The sequence below is a fragment of the Canis lupus genome, chromosome 2 (assembly GCF_003254725.2).
Source record: "Canis lupus dingo isolate Sandy chromosome 2, ASM325472v2, whole genome shotgun sequence".
In the NCBI taxonomy this organism is placed as follows: Eukaryota; Metazoa; Chordata; class Mammalia; order Carnivora; family Canidae; genus Canis; species Canis lupus.
In genome coordinates, this window is record NC_064244.1 from 61243398 (window position 1) to 61265994 (window position 22597).

General features: G+C 40.5%; 1 long non-coding RNA gene and 1 pseudogene across 1 annotated transcript; both read left to right on the forward strand.

Moving 5' to 3' along the window:
* Positions 1-104: 104 nt before the first annotated feature.
* LOC112660437 (uncharacterized) lies at positions 105-2505 on the forward strand. Its single transcript, XR_003136931.2, has 3 exons — positions 105-339; positions 773-882; positions 2312-2505. It is a non-coding gene; the product is annotated as an uncharacterized LOC112660437 (long non-coding RNA).
* A 15343-nt stretch (positions 2506-17848) lies between these two features.
* LOC112660408 (60S ribosomal protein L10a-like) lies at positions 17849-21439 on the forward strand (annotated as a pseudogene).
* Positions 21440-22597: the final 1158 nt, after the last annotated feature.

Sequence of the window (22597 nt, forward strand, 5' to 3'; positions counted from 1 at the left end):
TGATTATTAGATTCTCCAAGACCACATTGAGATTCTTTTCATTTGAGCTGCCTTTTGGAACCTTATGAAGCAGGATTCCACATGTGTCCCCGGAAACCGTAAAATTCATTCTCTTGAATTCTTAGTTAGGGGCTTGGTAAATCTTGGTTGAATGTATTTTGATGAATCTTTCCTTCAGAATTAGGACTTTAAGGAAATTCGTGGACAGTGGGAAGACAGAAGATCTCAGTCAAACACCTACTTTCTATCTTTGAAATTCTAGCAACAGCTTAGTCCTGAAAAACATATCTTCCTGTGTAATACTTGTAACAGTGGCTCTTCTCGAATATGTTTTATTAAGTTAGTTCTTATGTAAAAGTTTCCCAGAGAGTAAAGTGACTTGAGTTTCTTAAACAGCACTCTTCTATCAAGGCAATGCTCCTCCCAGGAACTTCTATACTCTTAGGTTTGAAAAGCACGAAGTCAGAAATATCAGGCATTTGAAACTCTGCAGTATCTAGGAATAGACACTAGCTTGACTTCTTTTAGATATTTACCTGTGAAATAATATCTGAGGAAGGACTTCTTTTTCCAAGCCTGAGGGTTTGTTGGGGTCATGTAGAAAAATGTTAATACTGTACAAGTGGAGGGATTCATTGAATAGAACCCATCCCCAGCCCCTCTCAAATTAGCCACTTCGGCTGTACAGTAAATCCATATGACTTCCCCTTAGCCTTAGAGAATGTTCCAGGCAGACCATCTGAGCTATTTTAATGTCTTCTCTTTATTGTAGTCTTTCAAGAAATGTCATCATCACATTCCTGTCTTAAGATGAGGAAATGGAGCCAAATGGAAAGCTGACTGTTAAGACCAGTTTGTCACTTTTGGGAAACACTTGGCGAGGTAGCCAGTGAGTTACTAAACAATTATTTAATGTGAAGCACTGAAATCCCCCAACACTGTCCAGGATTTAATTTTTATCAGTTCAGATGAGATGAATGTTTCAAATCATCTCTAAGCAGTGAGTTCTGATCGATGCTTTTGTGGTTTCTTTCAGCTTTTGTATTTCCCCAGAATCCAATATCATATCTCGTGTTTCCATATCGAGACTCTGCCCTTACCTTTATTGTAATAAAGATTTGGTAGGAAGACAGGTGTGTGTGTGGGGTGTGTGTGTGTGTGTGCATGTGTGTGCATTGTGCACTTGCATGTATGTTACATGAATTTTTATATATTGGCCTACATACTATTTTTGTCTGTTTAAAAAATTGTGTTGCAGTTTGATTAAAAAATTTCAAGAGCCACAGATCATTTTCAATATTTTGAGTAGTGTATGAAGCGAAAATTACTCTCTCCCTAACACCTTCCATGGCTTCCAGCCCTCTTTGTTCTTCATACCTGTTTCTATTCTATTCTGGTGAAGACATCTGTCATGCCATGCTATATGTTGGTTTTCCATGTCTCTGGATGGATGGGGAGGGGGAAGGTGACAAAGACAAGTTTTAAGCTCTAGTTTAGGAGTTGGGTGGAAAAAATGGGTGATTGCTTTTCTATCTGTTCAACCCTTGGACTTATGCAGTTGGGCTATAGGTAGTGAAGGAGAAATCATCTTTCATAGCTTCTTTGGAGCCAAAGAATCAATCTCTTTTGACTCAGAAAGTATGTATGTATTTCTGAATCAGTAACACTAAATGATACAGCACAAGTCAATTCCCTCTGTCTTTGGGTCTTTGGTCTTCCTGTCCCCCAATCTTTGGTTTCCAATGTTATGGACACTCTAGGCCTTTTGTGTACCTTGATGGGCATTCTACTGGGAGGTTTGGAGTATGAATTTTGATCAACCCCCATGGCAACTTGGAAGTCCATGGAAGAAAGGTAAAACCTTCCAAGAGTGTGTACATGATGTTCCATTCTATCTCAGATGCCGCTGCAGGGAAAACTGTACTGGGAAATTGAAATTGAAATGAAATAAATATTGCATTCATCCTACTTAGTGAGAAACTTTGCACGCTGAGACAAAGAACAGCTTTCTTCTTGTAGTTCAACATTGTGTTAACTAAAAGGTTGAATTATAAATATCTGTAACTTCTTTCAGATGTCTCTGATTTTTAAGGACTCTCCTGATTGTTCATTCAGGTTTTTTTTCTCTTTTGTATCTTTCTATCTGCAGTGTTCCTCATTAAAAATCAGGATATGAGAAATGATAGGAGAGCTTAAAAGTTTAAAGCACATTCAAAAGTGCTCAAATATTTCACATTCTGAGTATTTCTCCCCATTTCTAAAGGTGCCTCTCTAATTGTGGTCCTTTTTCCCCCTGTGTTTTTTGTTCAAGGAATACCCCCCATATGCCAAGCCCTTGAGGCCTGCCCCTGGCTTGCACTGAAGAGGCTCTCCCATGCTGGCGATCTGCAGGCGCTCCAGGGGGAATGTACGACACGAAATGATCAATCATGAAACCATTTTACTGTCATTAAAACCTCTTTGTGAGTGATCACTGTTCTTTCTTCATATGAGATAAAAATTAAAGACAAGTTGAATAAAAAATAATTGCTCTCTATTTCCAAAGGGGAAATGTCTCTGAGGAAAAAGGAAGAAAACTTTCTCAAAAAAATTCAACCTTTCATGGAACAGCATTTCAATTTTCCTCAGCTATCCCAATATGTTATTCCCCCCACAGGATAGGATGAGTTGCAGCAAGCACAGAATTTAGAGTGTTTTACTGGAGGCCCTGTTTTCCAGATACGGCAGGCCATTCTGTGTTTTAACATATGCCTGCAACATCTATACCACACACAGGCCACGTCACAATGAGATGTGGCAAAGGCAGATTCCAGAGTTTTCTCAGCCAGACTGGGATACAAGTGCTCACACACCATCACACAGCTCCTATACTCAGGAGTGGGCCTCAAAATAAAAGGGCTTTGGAGGCCATGTTAGTTCTCTTATAAATGAAGAATTAGGAAACTTCATCTCCTTAAGGCTAATCTAGCCACTGAGTTTGAGATTCTCTGGGAAACAAATAGCAAGATATAGTGAAAAAATTGATTATGTCTGATGAAGCAAAGTCTAGATTTTAATTTTCTTCCTTTGAGAGTTTTGCAGATTTCTTTCACAAGTGAGGATTTGCCTTGAAAGGAATAATCTGGTTGAGAGGTGAGGGAGCCCAAGGAAGAAGTGTCTTTCTTGGTCTCAGGTAAAGAACTTCAGGATCTGTTTGTCTACCTGTGAAGTGGAAGGGTTGGAGCACGTGACCCTTACTTTGGCCAGTGTTGATGCTAAATATGATTTTTCAACATAATGTTATACAAAGCACAATATCCATAAGGAAGGGAGGCTTCAATGAGGTACAAGATTAAAATTTCCTCATTTTATGAATTTAAATAGATGCATTTGTAAATAAGACTGGAAAATAGAAAAAAGAAAGTATGTGAGCACACCTAAGCAATTTCACCACCAGAGAACAACTACTGGTGGCATTGTAATGTATTTCTACAGGTGCTTTTCCTATATTTCAGATATTTTATATAGTTGCATGCTCTTGTGTCTAGCTTATTTTATATCTCGGATTTCTCTTAGCATTGTAATGATTTTCCTTATTTGTATTTGTGTATTTCCTTCCCCATCCCCCTCTTAAGAGTGAGCAAATATATTTAATTATTTCCCCATTGCTGGGAAATTCCTTCCAATTTTTACTCTTGCAAATAATATTACGATAAACACCTTCATTCCTGTGAAAGCTGGTCTCCCTCCAAACCCATCTCACTTTGGAAAAAAAATCATAAAGTTGTTTGCTTGGCTCATCACACAGAACTTTGGCTGATCCCATGGTATACAACTCCACCATCAACTCCAAATTAGATCTGCCGGTCACTTTAAAAAGCTGCATAGGTACATTTTGATTAGAAAGGTTTGTAGTAGAATCATGTTTGAAAAGTGGAACGTGGAATACATTGTGTGCCATAACCTTCATGTTGTAGAGAGGAAGACTGTTTTTCCCGGGGAGGTATGGCACCCGCTTTCTCTCCTTACTGCTCCCCTCAGTGGCAATCTGGTCATCACCCCCTAGGATGTGGGTACCTAACTAGTGGTAGAGGAGATAACAAATGACCAGTCCAACAGCACTATCTTTCATGCTTTTCTCTAGCCTGCAACAGTTACTTGCCAATAATATAACCACTGAAGAGTGTTAAATTTCTTAGTGCTGTGAAAATTGGTATTAAAAGAAGTACTTTAAAAAAGAAATGGGAGCTTAAGAGCTATAATAAAAGAATAACCCTTAAAGCAAGTCAATTGGAAAGCATAATGAAGTTGATAGTGGTCTTTTTAGTTTAGTCATGAATTTGTTAGAGAAAAAATGACTTTTCTGAAAACCACCATCTGGGCCATAAGTAGATCCATTAACGCTGCTAAAGACACCAAGAAGGTTATGCTTTCTGCCACGGCAGGTCACCCCCATTGCATTTTAATTTTACTGCATTCACTGCTCAGATTTTCCCAAGTCTCGTCCACTTGGCCGTGCCAGAAGGCTCTCGTTACTCCCTAATGGATTGTAATCTTCAGGGTGAACTTGGCCTCTTGAAACAAGAGTCCCCTGTGTTACTCAGACCTCTAGTGTTGACAGGCCTGGGGAGGGGCTTGAGGCTTTAACAATTTCATTTGCTTAATGCTGCTGCATGTCAACTTCTATCACACTGGCATCTAAGGGGCAGAGCGAAGTTTTCAGGTGGAGTTACGTTCTAATGTGTCAAGTTCAGGTTTATCCTCAGTTAGCGTTGACATGATCTTCTTTATTACAAAGAAAAGAATTATTTTTAAACACATATGATTCTGTCTTTTTTCTTAAGTTAGGAATATTCTTGTTCGAAACTCAATCATCCAGTGATTGATTCATTGGAGCAACATCTGCAGAATTGAAACCTATGTTAATCTTCTACATATTAGAAATTCATAATAGTTGCAAAATAAATATTCATCTCCTTTTTATCATTTTGAATTTTTAAGGCTTTAGTCTATATAACAGTATGGACATGTGTGTTATCCCTTATTCAATCAACAAATATTTATTAAGCCCTTACTTTATAGGTGACACCTGCTCGGTGCTAGGTATGTGATTATAGCCCTCTTAGACATATTCTCTAGGGATTTTAGAATTACCTTCTCAATCAAATTTCAAGCTTCTTGAAAGACCATGTTTTGACTTCCTTTTTAGCCCTTGAAGAATATAAAATCTGTGCAAGAAGTACTTAGCAGGTGCTAAATGAAAGAATGAAAAAAATAATACAATCAGATTCAATTTATATTGCTTAACGAAATTGGCTTATCATATGGGATTTGGAATTCTTTTGATGAAGGCTATTGGGATGAAATGAGATGTTTCTGTTCTTTCATTTGCTCAAAGTCTTTTCAGCCCAATGGCTGAAACCAGTACTAGTGGATGACAGGGAATAAGGACTAAGGCCTGTTTACTTGAGATGCAGGAAAAACTATTTCTACATAGGCTCTGGTTCAACCTCTGCTGCAGATGTGATACATGAAGCTGGGTAAGCTCAGGGGACTTGTTCCAACTTGCCCAGTGTCTTAGTGGCAGTGGCAATGCTGGGAATAGAAACCTGGTTTTGGAATTCTCATTTTTTTTCTGCTGTGTCTTACTTTTTATTCAACACTGGCAATCCTACTTCTGCCTTGGCTGGGGTTTTTAGGTTATAAGCAACAGAACTTGGTTCTGACCAAATCTAAGCAAAAAAGGAATATCTTGGAAGGATGTGGGGTGATTCACAAAAATAAAGGAAGATTTGAAGAGCCAGACTTCTGGAAAGGCTGGCCTTACAGTTGCTTCTTGCCTTTAGAGAGCAGAAATGAATAGGAAGTCCCTTCTGGAAGCTACTATCAGAATGAGTCATCCCCAAGAGTGTTCAGGTGTTGCATTACTGAACTCATGATTCAGAGTCTAGAGAGGACCTCTGATTGGTCTAGCTTAGGTCATCTGCCCATGCCTTAATGTGGGGGGGGGGGGGAAGGTGAGTCACTTTGATTGACAGTCCCAATAAGACTGTTATCCATTGAGGGTTCCAAATCAAAACCAGATACTATTATCAGATGAGGGAGAAAGGATGCATGTTAGGAAAAACCCACAGAGCTCTAGGACACAAATGACTATTTGCTCATGAAAGCAAGTCTCATAAGTACACAGGCATTGCCTTCTCCAAATATTTACCACTCAATTCATACCTGTAATTTTATCTCTGAGCCCTGTACTCCCAGCATACTTCTACTTTACAGGGAGAATGAAGATCTCTAAAGGGAAATCCTTTATGACTCCTCTGCTTTTGTTGAAAATTTCTCCTCCCTTTCAAGTGCCTTTCTCCTCTAAGACTATAACTCTTCATATACACTTGAGGTCTTACCATCATCCACCTCCTCTGGAAGTCTTGTGGCAAAAATTCTTTCTTTATCTACCCTACATCTCCATGACTCTGTGGTTTGGGTGGTGGTTGGTTTTTGCCTCTGGAGTAGAGCATGAGACTCTTAGATCTCTCCTCAATTCTAGTGTGTATTTCTAGCATTGATCCAGGGATTTCTCTCTCAAAAAAAGAAGAATCCAAAAAAAAAAAAAGAATAATAATAATAATAATAATAATAATAATAATAATCCAGGGATAACTGAGACCTGTGAGAAAAACCAAAAGATGAGCATGAGATGGTCAATAGGAAAGCCAAGCAAGGGGGCATTGAAATTACCGACCAGGGAAAGAAATGTAGAGCGATGTCATATATCATGGAAAAAATTAGTATGGGACTAATTTGGGGAACTTTTGAAGAATCCTTACCAGATTGGTTTGGGTTTATTAGATGTGGTGGCTTATGCCCTATGGTGATTAATGTTGCCCCTCAGGGTCTGATGCTTCCACATAGATGACCCACTTTAAATTCAGCATGACTAAATATCATCTTCCCTAGTTGCCTCATACTTACATCAAACCTTTTTCTCATTCAATTTCTCATCATTGCTCATCCAACTACAACCAATGGACCTTTCTTTCTTTGGAAAGCTCAGCAAGGCCACAAAAGGAACAAAGGAGAGTAATTAAAAAGAGTTGACCATGAGCAACTCATGGACCTTTTATTCTGTTTTGAATATTTACTCTTGAGCACCTTGACAATAGTTCTTCCATCCTAACTCATGCCCCAGATGAACTACTTCCTCTTGAGCTACGTGATTCAGTTACTGGGAGTAGCTTATGACCTTTTATTTCCCCTTCATCTTGCTTTGGCTTGTCAGCATATTAGTAGTTCCCACTTGCTTAAAGGAAAATTTTGAATGAAACATCCAATCAACAGGTGGCCAATGACCTAGGTACTGGGTCCATAGCTCTTTCCTAGAAAAATTGGAATTTACCAGATATGAGACCTCTGTGGAATCACCATCATTCCAGTCATTATGATGAAGAATGTATCGATCAGAGGGTATTTGGTTGTAAGTAACAGACACCCGGTAAATTGGCCAAGTAACGGCTTTATTGTAAAGAAGCACAGAAGTCTTAAAGAAACAAGTAATTGTGGTTCTTGGGAACTACTAGGTCTTCAGGTAACCTTCTCTCTGTCTGCTTTTTCCTTTCTGGTTGCATGCTCTCTCATTGTTGAGGAGTGTCTGCTTCATTGTTCTCTTTATACCTTTCCTAACAGCAAGCTTGTGTATGGTTTGGAGCTGTTATGGCCTTAGAGACTCAGCCCTGATTCTATCTGAATTTTATATCTCCAACTTGACATCTCTCCTTCAAATACTTGAATGAAACAACTGGTGATCTCAGGGTCATTTGATACAACTGTGGTCCCATAGACCCTCCTTGTCTATAGGACTAGTTGGTGGGGGTGATGAGGGCATCTAAAGGGAGGATTGGGTCAGGTATGCTCCAAACATGTGTACTCAAATCCTCCCTCATCAGGAAATCCCTCTTCCTTTATCCCATATCTTGCCTCTGGTTACCCAGTACTGCACTCTAACAATTTAACTGTGATACACAAAATCTAGACTGTATGCCTCCATTGGGCCTAACGCACTTGGCCTTGTAGAGATGGAAGACTTAACATATACAAACAAAGGGGAAGGGACTCTCAGAAGTCTGTGTCTGTCTCTATGAGAAATAGTATTGGAAACTGATGAAGATCCATTGCTGAAACCGACAGCAAGATACTTAACATAGTTACTAGCTGTGCTAACTGATTTAATGAACAGGCAACATAACAAATGAGCATGTTTACCAAGTTAACTTGTGAAAATGAATATCTGTAATTAAAGCGGCTCACAACTGACAGGCAAACAGGAAATTATTGTTATTATTATACACAAATCATCTTAAAATACCAGAACTTAATAAATGGGGGGGAAAACAAACAATGGCTAAAACTGTCTGCTAAATAAAAAGTAATGACGAACACCTGTGGTCTTTTTATAGGACTCCAGTGGAGATCTTTTTTTTGAAGACCTAATTATGTTTTTGTAATGGTACCATTTCATTATTTCTCTGTAGCATTATTAAAAGAAAATGTCCATATTTTCTCTGTGTAAAAGGTCTGGCACATAGATTCAGGCGTGGAGTTTTCTTAATGTTGCAGACACTGACAGTTCTAGCTACTTATCGGCAAAGGAGATAGGCCTTGGCAAGGCTGGATTTTTCTCTTTGGTAATATTGGAACCTGGCCCAGGGATAATGGTGATGTAGACCCCTCCAGACAGAGTCTGTCAGCAACTAACTGAGAACCAGTATAGCCAAGTAGGTAAGAGAGCCCGCTCTCCAGGTAAGAGAGCCTCTGTAGTCTTGAATCCCAGCTTTGTCTCTTCCAAGCTGTGTATCCTGTGGCAAGTTACTAAACCACTCTGTGCCTTAATTCTCCCACTTGTAAAATGAGGATAATCATTATACACATCCAATAAGATTATTGCTTGAACTAATACCTGAAAAGAGCTTATTGTGCTTGGCACCTTAGCTACTATTATTGCAAATTACCATTCTATGTGTTCTTTAACCAAGCAACTTCTAGGAATCCAGCACCAGGATGCCTCAGCCATGTAGTTGGGGAGGAGTCAATGGCAACATGAGTGGTCCAGATCAATAGAGTTGGGAGTTTACTTTCTTTATTTCATGGAACGCCATTTGAAATTATCTTGCTTGCTTATTGTCTGCCTCCTGTCACTAGAATGTGAGCTCAGAGGAGGGAGAATACTCCAGGACTGACATGTCACACAGTTTCAGCAGGTGTTGTTCCAATTGCCATGTTATGCTTCTGTGCTCCAGGCCTGTGATCCATACCCAGTGTGCATGGCACCCCTGAAGTTGTGCAACATGGAGGTCTTGGATGTCCCAAAGGGGCCTCAAACTGATTTCAAAATTAGCCTCCCTCCCTTCCAAACCTTCTCTCCACTATGATTGGTCATTCTGTTGGTAGCAGCACCATATGTCCCATCATCTCAAATAGGAACCTTGCTTGGGGAGCCGATGGTTGACTGTATCAAGTATCTCAACTTCCTTCTTCTACTCTCGTTCCCTTGTGACCCTCTCTCCATATAGAAGCCAGAGTGCTCTTTTAAACTTGAATCAGGTCACTGAACTCCACTGCTAATGTCCTCCACTGACTTCCCACTGCACATATCATAACATTCAAACTCTTTATCATGACCTAAAAGGCCTCATCCTATGCCATGCTTCCTTGATCACACAGGTACACTAGTTTCAAAAGTGTAGTCCTTGCACTATTAGGATCATTGAGGGCATATTAGAGATGCAATTCTTGGGCTCATGGCAGATCAATCAAACAAGAAACTCTGAGGGTGAGACCCAGAAATCTGTTTTAACAAGTCTTCTAGGTGATTTTGACATGAGACTGGCATTTGGCTCTTCCTCAGACACAATTAACATCCTTTCAGCTGAAACACTCTTAGCCTGATCTTCATGTAATTTGTAGGACCAGCTCTGCTTCATTATTCATCTCAGTTCAAAAGTTATTTCTTCAGAAAGGCCATTCCCAACCACTCCACCAAAGGTGACCACTCCCCTTGTTGTCACTGTTGCTGACATTACCCTATCTTATGTCTAGGTTTTATTCTCTTTAGAGTCCTGAGCACAATTTAAAATGGTCTTTCTTGTCTATTTGTCTCTGTTCTTCCATCAAAATTTTAGCTCTGTACAGATAGGGATCTTCTCTGATTTTGCTTCCTACTATATCTGCAGAGCTTAGAGGAGTGCCTGGTGGACATTGTAGGTGCTCAGTAAGAAATGACCAAGTCAATGGCTCTATGCACATTTTAATAGGTATGCGTGACAGATTGAGTCATTGACCTCAAATCTTCCCCTATCCCCGAGTCTACATTCTTTGCCATTGACTCTACAGCTCTTTCCACTAGAGAGCTTACTTCTGTGGAACCACTCCAGGCAGTGCTTACATGGAGCAGATCTGGATTCAACATGCAGTGTGCTGCTAAACCCCTCCCAGGTCAGCACCCAGCCAACTACCTAATTTGTGAGCAAGAAAAATAATTGCTGTTTGAAGTTGCAGAGTTTTAGGTTGGACATTAAATATATTGTTGTGCCAATAGCTAACAGTGTGTATGTATTTTGTATGTGTTGCTCGCCGTTAGAATCTAAAAGAAGTGGTAATAAATTTTGTTTGCAAGATAAGGGTAAGAAAAAGTTTGAGAGGAAGTAATTACTGAGCAAGTCTTTTTGAAAATGAAATAAAAGATTGGCTGATAGGTAATACGTAAGATAGGGAAGAGTATTTAGGCCAAAGGAATTATATGAGCAAAGGCCTTAGTTAAAGTGCATGAAGCTTCTGGAAAGGGGCAACTACATCACTGGGCAGAAAGTATGCAGGAGAGCAATTTGAAATGAGTTTTTTAAAAATAGTAATTATAAATTACATTTGCATAGAACACTGTAGCTTATTGAACATTTTCTTTTTTTTTATAGAGTTAATGACCCTTCATTTTTTTTTTAAGATTTTACTTATTTATTCATGAGGGACACACACAGAGAGAGGCACAGACAAAGACAGAGGGAGAATCAGGCTCCATGCAGGGAGCCCAACGTGGGACTCGATCCTGGGTCTCCAGGATCACACCCTGGGCTGAAGGTGGCACTAAACCGCTGAGCCACGCGGGCTGCCCAACATTTTCACATATATTCTCTTACTTCATGCTCATGATGCCACTGAGATAGTGTTCTGTAGAGTCTTAGATAACCTTGTTTAGAATACTAGCATCATAGCCTGGGAAGGGTACTTTGAACATCTCTCAGCCTCTGCTTCGTCATCCATAAAGTGTCATTACTCTCGGGATGGAAAGAGATGAAGTACGTACAGTGCCTGATGTGCATTGGGTACTCAAAGTCTCTCCCTTCTTCCACCCCATTTTATTTTATTTTATTTTATTTTTTAATTTTTATTTATTTATGATAGTTACAGAGAGAGAGAGAGAGGCAGAGACACAGGCAGAGGGAGAAGCAGGCTCCATGCACCGGGAGCCCGATGTGGGATTCGATCCCGGGTCTCCAGGATCGCGCCCTGGGCCAAAGGCAGGCGCCAAACCGCTGCGCCACCCAGGGATCCCCCCCATTTTACATCTAGAGAAATGAAGGCTCAGGTTAAGCAACTTGTCCATAGGTCACATTGTTAAGAAGTGGCAAATTTGGGGCCACAATCCCCATGTTGGGGCTTTCCCCTTGATGCTATGGCTTCATTTGGAAACAGCTGAGAGATGATCCAGACTTGGAGGTGGGGAGGTAGAAAGATGAAGAAACCATGCTTTTGTTGTTTTTTTGTTCCTCATTAGCCACCCTGGAAGCAGTGTCCCAGGAAAATGCAAAATCTAAACCACGTGGACCATAAACATTAGCTAATTATCCAAAGGGTGATAATAGGAAAGAAATATATGAGTTGATGAAGCCAAAAAACAAGATGTCACTCTCCGTTTTTCCCCTATACCACCTCCCTCCATCTCTCTCTCTTTCTCTCTCTCTCTGTCTTATGAGTGGATCTATCTTGGATCTATATGCTTTTCTCCAGCAGACCCCATGCTACTTATCACCATCTTGGCCTGCAAAACCCCCTGCATGGTCTGGCTTTGACAACTTCTGCAGTCTCCTCTTTACCATTCTGCCTTTTGGGAAGGTTTTGGCTACATGGCTTCTTTTCTGACCCTTGGGTACAGCCTTCGTTTCCTCCTTGAGTGCTTTTCCACTTGCTCTCTGACTGGAATGCTATTCCCAAGTTCTTCATTTGCTATTAAAGGAACAAATAGGACAAATGACAATGGTCACAATCTTGAGTCATCTTTTGTTTACTTGTCTGTTTTTCTCCAGAGGAATATAAACGCCACCACCTTATCTGCCATATCCCTTCTACACCTCCAAAGTCTGGCATCTGATAGGTGTTCAAGAAATCCTTGTAGACTTATTATATTGAGGAACAAGACCTAGGACAGATACTGCTAGGCTCTGCCAAGAAAGCAGGTGTGAGGCAAAACAAGGAAAGGTTCTGAGGAACAGGCAGTCATGATGGATTTTTATGGGTCACCTGTGGCTGTGGGCTGGGCTGGGTCAGAATGATTAGACTCATCCAGGAAGAAGATTCTAGTCTGGCTAGCCTGGTGTGGGTGGCACACCGTGTGCAATCTACTTTTGTACTCAGCTTATATCAAATACTGTTTCATCTTCTATTTCATCCTCTTGGTCCTGTTCTTGTTTTTTTATATAAGATTGAAACAAAAGTGGCAGTAAGGAATGGTGGGAGTATAAACTGTTATGACCACTTTGGAAAATAATTTGGGACTGTTTTATAGAATTGAACATTTGCATGTTCTATGATTTAGCATTTCACTCCTTGGTATGTGTCTGAGAAATATCCTTGGACGTTTTTACCAGGAGATGTGTAAAAGAATGTTTGAGAACAATCTAAATTGGAAACAGTCCAAATATTCATCACATGAGAATGGGTAAATCAATTAGGGTGTTGTTTCAAAATGGAATATTATACAGCAAAGACAATAAATGAGTCACAGGTATGTAGATCAACTATGAATCTTATAAAATTTATTGAAAAGGCAGGTCATTGGAGACATCATATAGTATTTTTATAAAGTTCAAAGACTAGCAAAATTAAGCAATATGTTTAGGAAGACACACACGTAAAAACCAAACAGGAAAAAAAAAAACAACTATGAAAAATCTTGCCTTTAGAAATGGCAGTGAGCTTGGATAGGGAAGAAGGCCACAAGGAGACACGACAAGAGTGGTTGGCATACACTGGATAATGAGCTCACAAGTTTTCATTTTATTATATACCTCATGATTTACATCCAAAATAGTACCTGTAAAATATATTAAATATTACATAATAGATTAATAGAAGTTTCCTGGACTGAGAGTCAGGAGGATTATTTGTTTAATTTTTAAATTGCCATGGATTCTAACATGTATCATCTATTTAATAAAAAGCTTTTTGGGAGAGAGGGAGAAGAAATGCTGTTTAGAATCAAGAAATTTGATTTAATGGATCTCTTTCTAGAGGTTAAACTCTCAACCTTTGCTAACTTGATACGAACCTAAGAGTAATGCTGCAGTTGGGCCACATGGGATAGCTTTCAGGACAGATGATTCCTTGGGTATGTTTTATATCACCACAGTCCTTTGTCCTGGAAAGTGAATATAAATTTTGGGGAAAAAAGAATTATAGAAAATACAAAATATTCTTTTAAGTTCTAAGAGTAGAGATGAGTGAGATCAAAGACTAGAAGTTTGGACACTCTTATGAAGATTTCTTCCTTTTTTTTTTTTTTAAGAAGGAACTCAAGTTTCCATTTCTCCTATGACTTTATTTTACTTCTGGGTCTGATCTTGGAGCTCAGCTCAATTATATATAATGCTTATCTAAGAGATAAGTGAGGGAAAATAGGACGCTAGAATTTAAAAGAATTGATTTAGGCTGTTGAAACAGTTGTTCAAAAAAATTTCGTGCCTTACTAAAATGGATCATGGGAAGGTTGCTCTTCTTACTAATTTCCGTTGGACCCCTTAAAGGCAAAGAATTTAAAGAAGTTCACATGCTGTAAAGAGTTCTACACACTCCTTGAGCTATTGTCCTTGAAGAAAAGGGTCAACTAGAAACCATTTCTTCATGTTCTGTGATTCCCTATGGGCTTTGGTCACATAGCACAAAAGAGAAATTGAAATTGGGATGAACAAAAGAGAAGAAGCCAGCAAGAAGTGGCAGGAGACAGTCTGCTGAGTAGCCAGCCTTGGTGACTTTTAAGCAGCTCTTGCTCTCTAAATTAAAGGAGAAATTGAAGACGTGGTCATAAATATAAGGCAAAAGTCAATGACAATGCAATGAAAATCTTACCATTGTGCTCGAAGAAGTAGCCCCCTGGGGCCTGAGTTAAATAAAAGAAGTCAGTATATAACTATTGTGTACATACAATTGTGAGAGTTCTCCAAGATCAGACTGTACAGCAGAAGGGGTAAACCCACATTGCATATGGAAAACAGAGTGCTGAAAAGGGCAGGGTTCACCCAATGGGACTCCATTGCCTTGAGCCTCAATGAAAGGCAAGGGCACGTTGGACTAAGGAATTTTGCAGCCAAGGCCATTGAGGGGGCATTTTTGCATTTATAGGATTATAGGGGGCATTTATTTGCATTTATTCTGGTGAAAAGAGGTACTCTTTGACCATGAAGAATTGAAAAAGAATGTTCTAGAATTCTTGAGTTAACCCAAGAGAGAAAGATGCCAGCAGTGTGACTAGGAAGAAATTACTGAATACTCTTAGAAGGCAGCCACCTGGTTTGAACCAACAGCTTTGAAGTCAGACGGAAGTTTGAGTTTCCTCTCTGAAATGTAATATCTGTGTAAAGTTAGTGAAACTACTTACACAACATAAACCACAGTTTTCCTCTTCCTGCAACGAAGATAGTAGTCTTCACCTTATAGAATTGTTGGTCGGATTAAATAAGATAATAAAGAGAAAACAGCATGTTGATCACTCAGTATATGGGGCTGGCACTATGCACACATTGAGAAATGGTAGAGGTGGTAAGAAATCATATTGATAGAGATGACACAGGGTCTCCAGGCAACTTAGCCTCTCAGTCCTTCTCCAGTCAAATAGGAGGCTTTCTGTCCTAATTTATTCTGACCCAAAGAATTACACCCTTTTATGTAGACAAAGTGTTATTTAGAGATTTCCAATATGCCACCTTGATTTTACTGTGTACATAGATGAAAAGTGGCTTTCGTAGATTTTCTTTTTGATATACTATGATCTCTCAACATTTAATAAAAAAGACTTATTTTGACCGAGACAGCTTGTCAATTCACTCAAACATCTAATTCGGCAGATTCTCTCCTCCCTCGACCAGAGTGACAGGCTGTTTGCCAACTTGATCTAATCTGCTAAATGTTTAGGTGCTTCCTTGATACAGACTCAGTGATTTTTTTCTTGTCTTTGTTATTTGCATGGACAAAGGTACTGCATTGGAAGAAAATAGGTGATCCTAGCAAATTTAAACCATTTGTGTTTGCTTCCTAACGTGGTCCTTTGAGGGCTTACAAATGGATAGGGAGGACCTAGAAGAAGAGACTGGAGAAAGAATCCAGAATGGATACTAGGTAATTAATGACCAGGCTTAGGGTTTGAGGGTTTTTTAATGGAAAGTGTGGGCAGCTTAAGCATAATAACATAGAGCTTGGTCCTGAGGACCCCTCCCCAGGGTATGGGACAACTGGCCATGATAGTAAAGAAGCCCTGTTTGTCTCCAATTTCTGTACCCACTGGTACAGTGGACTTCTTCCACTGGTATAGTGGAAATTGATTTCTTTCCCCTCCCATCTTTTATTCCTAATTTTCTTTAAGAAGTAATTCCATAATTTCCTTTTGGGGAATTATCTGTCTCCAGCCAAGTATGAGCTTGCTTTGTTACACCTAAATCAGGTTAGCCCTCTCTCTTCTTCCTAGGACAAAAGCTAGGTCCCTGCTCTCCTGGGGCTCAGAATTGTTGGGATTTCAATGGCAGAAAATGTATTAGAAGCGCATTCATTGGAATGGGGAAGCTACGAGAAGATTATGTCATTCCTGCTATCCAGATCCTCAGTCTGCCCTGCTTTTTGTATTTTCCTGAGCTTGGTTCTCTATCCTTCTCACCAATTCCCCAATCCTAACCCCTTCTTCATATTCTAAGGCTTCCCTTCTGACAAAGTCAGAATCTATTTCTGTGACTTGCAAACGAAAATGGCCTTGTGGGACGCTTGGGTAGCGCAGTGGTTGAGCGTCTGCCTTTGGCTCAGGGGGTGATCCACGGTCCTGGGATCGAATCCCATATCGGTCTCCCTACAGGGAGCCTGCTTCTCCTTCTACCTGTGTCTCCGTCTCTGTCTGTCTCCCATGAATGAATAAAATCTTTTTTTTTTTTTTTTTAAAGATGGCCTTGCCATCACTGGCTGCCTAGCCAACAGACATTCTCCTCTCCATAGTGTATGCTCATAGGTCTGCCTCACACAACAGAGGCTGATTATCCGCTCACTTTTGTGGCATCTCTTGAAGTTAGGTACAGGTGGCTGTATTCGTTAGCTACGGCTGCTGTAACAAAGTACAAAAACCTGGGTGGCCTAAACCACGGGAATTTATTATCTCAGTTTGGAGGCTGGAAATCCAAGATCAATGTGTCAGCAGGATTGATTCCTTCTGAGGGCTGTGAGGGAAGGATTTGTTCCAGACTTCTCTCAACTTACAGATGGCCGTCTTCCTTCTCCCTGTGTCTTCACATCATCTTCCCTCTGTGTCCAAGGACACAGGTGGCTTATAAGGACACAGGTGGCTAAGACCCCCTTAAAGACTTCACTTTAACTTGCTTACCTCTGTAAACACTATGTCTTCAAATAAGGTCACACTCTGAGGTACTGGGAGTTACGGCTTCAACACATAAATTTTGGGGAAGCACAATTTGACCCTTATAAATGGCTAAGTGACCCCATTTCTAACCAAAGAGGCTTAAGGGGACTATTTCTGGGAGGGGTTTTCCTGCATGATGACAGAGAGAGATGTATAAAGAAGGGGCTTGTTCTCTCTCTCTTCTTGCTTTGGATGCTATGGTGTTATGATATAATATCCAGGGTTAAGGCAGCTATCTTGTAATCATGAGGTAATAAGCTGGAGGCTGAATATCTACATGTAGATGATGATGGAATAAAAGAATGGAAGATAGAAAACAATATGGATCCTGGATGCAATGCTGAACCAACGCAGGAACACCTAGCTTCAAACTTAAATATAGAGATAATTGAATGCCTTTTTAGAACTATTGTCACTTGCTATCATTTCTCCTTGAAATAGAACCCTCCCCAGATCCAGTAAAATCCTCAGTGGCTTATGGCCTCACACCTTCTCTCACTTCCTTTGTATTCATAGATTATTACCTATTATACCAGAGTGTAAATATCTGATATCACATCTGATCATAAAATTTCAAGGTCATCCAACTGGGTCACTTCTTTTACCTTATCTGATGCACAGATTTCTCCTGACACCTGGATCAGTGACAGAAGAAGCTCCCGACTAAATCTCCATTGCATTAGATCCACCTTACTCTTGGAAGTACTAGCCATTTCTTTGTCATTTTTTCCTCACTGTTTACTGGAGGCATGGTAGATAATGACATAAGGTCCTTAGGAGTATGGGGATAAGAGTGGCTCACAGAGCAGCTAGTTTTAAATGATGAGGATTTCTTTTCCTCATGTGTTTTATTTGATTTTAATTATTTATTTATTCGAATCACTTTCCTACAGGGAAGGCCAGATCAAAGTCTGTAGCTGTGTGGAGGAGAGAATCAAATCTTTCTGGAGAGAGTGAAATACCTCCCAGGGTTGTTAGGAATTAATACTAGATATAAAGGATATAATACGGTGCCAGGCTGGGAAAGAATTTCTATGTAAGTATTACCAACTAATGTACAGTTTATCAATTTATCATGCTGCTGATTGCCTATAAGGGCACAGGTGGGAAGGCCAAGACATTTCTGTAGAATCTGCAATAGCCTGGGGTAGTGGTTCCTAGATTGGGCCATTTTTTTTTTCATATATTTTTTTTTTATTGGTGTTCAATTTACTAACATACAGAATAACACCCAGTGCCCGTCACCCATCCACCCCCACCCCCCGCCCTCCTCCCCTTCTACCACCCCTAGTTCGTTTCCCAGAGTTAGCAGTCTTTATGTTCTGTCTCCCTTTCTGATATTTCCCACACATTTCTTCTCCCTTCCCTTATTTTCCCTTTCACTATTATTTATATTCCCCAAATGAATGAGAACATATAATGTTTGTCCTTCTCCGACTGACTTACTTCACTCAGCATAATTTACCCCAAAGATACAAATGCAATGAAACGCCGGGACACCTGCACCCCGATGTTTCTAGCAGCAATGGCCACGATAGCCAAACTGTGGAAGGAGCCTCGGTGTCCAAAGAAAGATAGATTGGGCCATTTGTTAAAATCAGCACTAGCCAAGGTGATGCCCAGCTCCACCAAATCAGAACTCTGGAGTTGAGGCTCCAGAAATCTGCATTTTCAGGCAGTTACCCACATGGTTCCGATGAAGCCAGCCTCACACTATATGTATGTGGAAATTATTGCTAGTCCAAAGGCAATGGCTACTTTTTGCTTATCAGAACTTAGCTATGGTGGCAATAGGCCAGGTGTCATGGAAAAAACCTGTAAAAATCACTTAATCTAGCCCCTCATCTTGTCGATGGGCGGTTGAAGGCCAGAGTGGTGGATGGTTCCTGAAGCCACACAGATAGCTAGTGGAAGAAATGGGGCCCAACCTCCCACCTGGAACCTTTCCTTTGAGCTTCTTTCCTACCCTCTCATCCTCTGCAAAGCTATATGCTCACAAATGGCAGAATGGGGCTATCTTTTTTTGTTTGTTTGTTTGTTTTTCTGCTATCATGGTGTCTAGAGCAGAATAGGACTCTAACATATATGGTTCACAGTGAACTAATTATACTGAAATCATATTCTTCTACTTCTCTGACTAATGTGCCCAGAAGAGTTCAGTTTTACAGCAAGTGGGGAGTTATGAGCTCTGCACAGATGGAGCTCAGTCAGACAGAGAAGAGGAGTGTCCTCTGTTACATGCAGACTGATTCCTCAGGGCTTTTGGGATTCTCCTGGATAGAAGTTTTTCCTTGATACCTCCTAATAGTAAGACCTCTACCTAGAACTTCAACTTGGCCAAGGTACCTTTGGTTCAAGGTTAAAGAAACCAACTTGAGATTACTTAAGTAGGAGGGGGGACTTATTGAAAGGATACTGGCTTATCCCATGGAACCCATGGGCCTCAGGGTAGACATGTTCAGGGAGTTAAAAACCGCTAGGGACTCAGGCTGCCATGTCTTCTACTCTTTCATCTCTACTCTTCTGTCCCTGCAAATATGCCTTCTCTGCTTCTCCAACTGCAAGGTCCAGGAGGATCAGGACATAGTTTCTAGGATTTTCCCCTCTTTCTAAATCTTCCCTGTTATTTATAGACCTAGACAAAGCTCTCTAGCTGCCTCCAGGTCACAATTCCAAATTTCTTGGCAAAAGCCTATAATTGCCCACATGGGGCCAAGTGTCCATTTGTGGTTGGATTAACTATGGTTAAGACCCCTTGGGTTCCTAGCATTAGTATGATAGAATACTAAATGAGTGTCAGAGTGATTGTAGGCCAAGTGTAGGTAGTCTGGAGGCAGGTGTGTGCCTGTGTGTGTAGGCTGACAGACTCTCTAAACAGTATCTATGAGAGGTGTGTTTGTCAACTTTACTATGAAAACAAACAACCCCCAAATCTCAATGACTTATGACAATAAACGTTTATATCTCACTTTATATGTGCTGTCACTCTGTGCCATGTGTCTACTCAGCCAGGACTCAGGTGGAAGGAGCAGGCCTTACCTGGGAAGTGTCTTTCTTGGCACAAAGAGAAAAGAACAAGAGGCTGAGCCAAACTACGCACCTGCTCCAAAAGCTTCCCCTTGGAAGTGGCTTGGCTGGAGTCTGCTTGTAGTCCATTGGCCAAAAAAAAGTCCCAGGGCCAAGCCTAACAATGAGGCAGGGAACACGCAGCACCTCCAGGAAGGCTCTGCAGGTCACTTGTCAATGGGTAGGTAGTGGGATCCTCTACCAGGGTAGGGTACCACTAAGTGTGAACAGTAATAGTTGGCCACAGCAGGTTTTAATAACGGCAACAATAATTGACCTTTACCAAGTGTTTAAAATGAGCTAGACACTCTGCTAAACGGTTTATGCAAATTGCCTTATTTAATTATCCCAATAACTTTATGAAGTAACCACTCTTGCCCTTACTTTATTGACTAGAAAATGCCAGCTTACAACTTGTCTCCTGCTACAGCCCATACGTGAGACTGCCTAGATCCAACTGATGCATTCCCAAGGAATGCAACCTATACCTGTTTCCTGTGGCTGCTGTAACAGATTGCCACAAACTTGGTGGCTTAAAACCACACGCATCTAGCTCTTTTCCAGTTATTGTGACATGCAGCACCATGAACAGCAAAATCTCCCGTGACACTCTGTATGAGGTGGTGCAGGAAGTCCTGCAAGGGCACCAGAGTAAGTGGCCACAGTTTTTGGAGACAGTGAAGCTGCAGATTGGCTTGGAGAATTCGGATTCTCAGAAGGATAAATGCTTCCCAGGCACCGTCAGGCTTAAGACCACTCCCTGCCCCAAGTTCTGCATATGTGTTTTGGAGGACCAGCAGCTCTGTGATGAGGCCAAGGCTGTGGCTATCCCCGCTATGGATGTTGAGGCACTGAAGAAACTCAACAAGAATAAAAAAATTAGTCAAGAAGCTGGCCAAGAAGAATGATGTCTTTTTGGCTTCAGAATCTCTGATCTAGCAAATCCTATGAATTCTGAGCCCAAGCCTGATTAAAGCTGACAAGTTCCCTCCCTTGCTGACCCACAATGAGAGCATGGTGGCCAAAGTGGATGAAGTGAAGTCCATGATCAAATGCCGGATGAAGAAGGTGCTGTTTCTGGCCTTGGCCATTGGCCACGTAAAGATGACAGATGATGAGCTCGTGTACAACATCCACTTAGCTGTTAATTTCCTGGGGTCATAGCTCAAGAATTGGCAGAACGGCTGAGCTTATACATCAAGAGCTCCATGGGCAAGCCCCAGCACCTGTGCTAAGGCACAGCTTAATAAACATTAGTGCTGCATACATACATAAATAAATAAAGCAAAACAAAAACAAAAATACAAAACTTAACCAAACCCACATCTGTTATCGTATAGTTCTAAAGCCCGATCTGGGTCTCACTAGGCCAAAATCAGGGCTGCATTCATTTTCGGAGGTTCTAGGGAAGAATCCATTTCCTTCCATTTTCCAACTTCTAGAAGCTGCCCCCATTTGTTGATGTGTGTCCCCTTCTTCCACCTCCAAGATCCACAGTAGGGGGTTGAGTCCTTCTCACAGATTTTTTCAACAGATGCTTCTATTGTCATATCTACTTTCCTGACTTTCTCCTGTGCCTCTCTTCCACTTTTAAGGACATTTGCAATTACATAGAGCCCACTTAGATCATCCAGGATTATCTCTCCATCTCTAGGTCCTTAATCACATCCACAAAGTCTCTTTTGCCAGGTACAATGACATAGTCAAGGGTTCTAGAGATTAGGATGTGGACATCTTTGGGAGTCTGTTATTCATCCTGCCACACACACCCTCCTTTGGTGGTATCTGTGGCTTCCAAGAAACCCCTGACAAAAAGGACAAAGATAACCATCCCTCCTGCTCTCATTTGCATTGAGTTTTTCCATAAATCAAGAGCAATGGTGCTTATGCACAAATAGAGAGAAAGAATAATTCAGGGAACCAGTGTAGAGCTCAAAGCTGACCATCTATTTGTTAGTTGTGTAGGAGAGAGAGCCTATTGCTGGCTCTTGAAGTAGAAAAAACAACTTATTTCATTACTAGTGTTCCTGGCATGATGCCATAATTAATATATGGTAACAATATTACTAAGAACGAAAACATACAATTACGCCCTTAAAAATGTCAACATGAAAAGTAAACTTAATAAAAGATAGGCACAGAAACATATATAACAGAGATTATCTTTAATAATGAAATTATTTATGATCAAACATTTATACTTAATTTCAGTTCAATTCTAAAATAGTCACAGTAATGTCATGATTAAATATTAATGCTAGCAGAAACAACCTAATTGGGAGGTTATTAAAGCTTCAAATTAAGTTTCTTTTTCTTTTCCTAACCAAAAAGTTCTGCCTAGAAGGGCATCAGGGGATTTCCAGCACATGTGTTTTATTCGCATTGATTTGTTGGGCTGAGAGAGGGACTGCGTCAGGAGAGGTTAAGCCCAAAGTCCCAGGCAATATAATGAGACATTTTCTGTTTCTCCTTTGAGTAACCAGAGGAGTGGTTACTACTCCTGCCTTTCTTGATGCAGAGCTGACCAGTGCTTTGGGTATAACAAGTTATTGATTGCTGCCTAATAAACCACCCCAAAACTTAAAACCACCACTTTTATTACACACAATTCTGTGG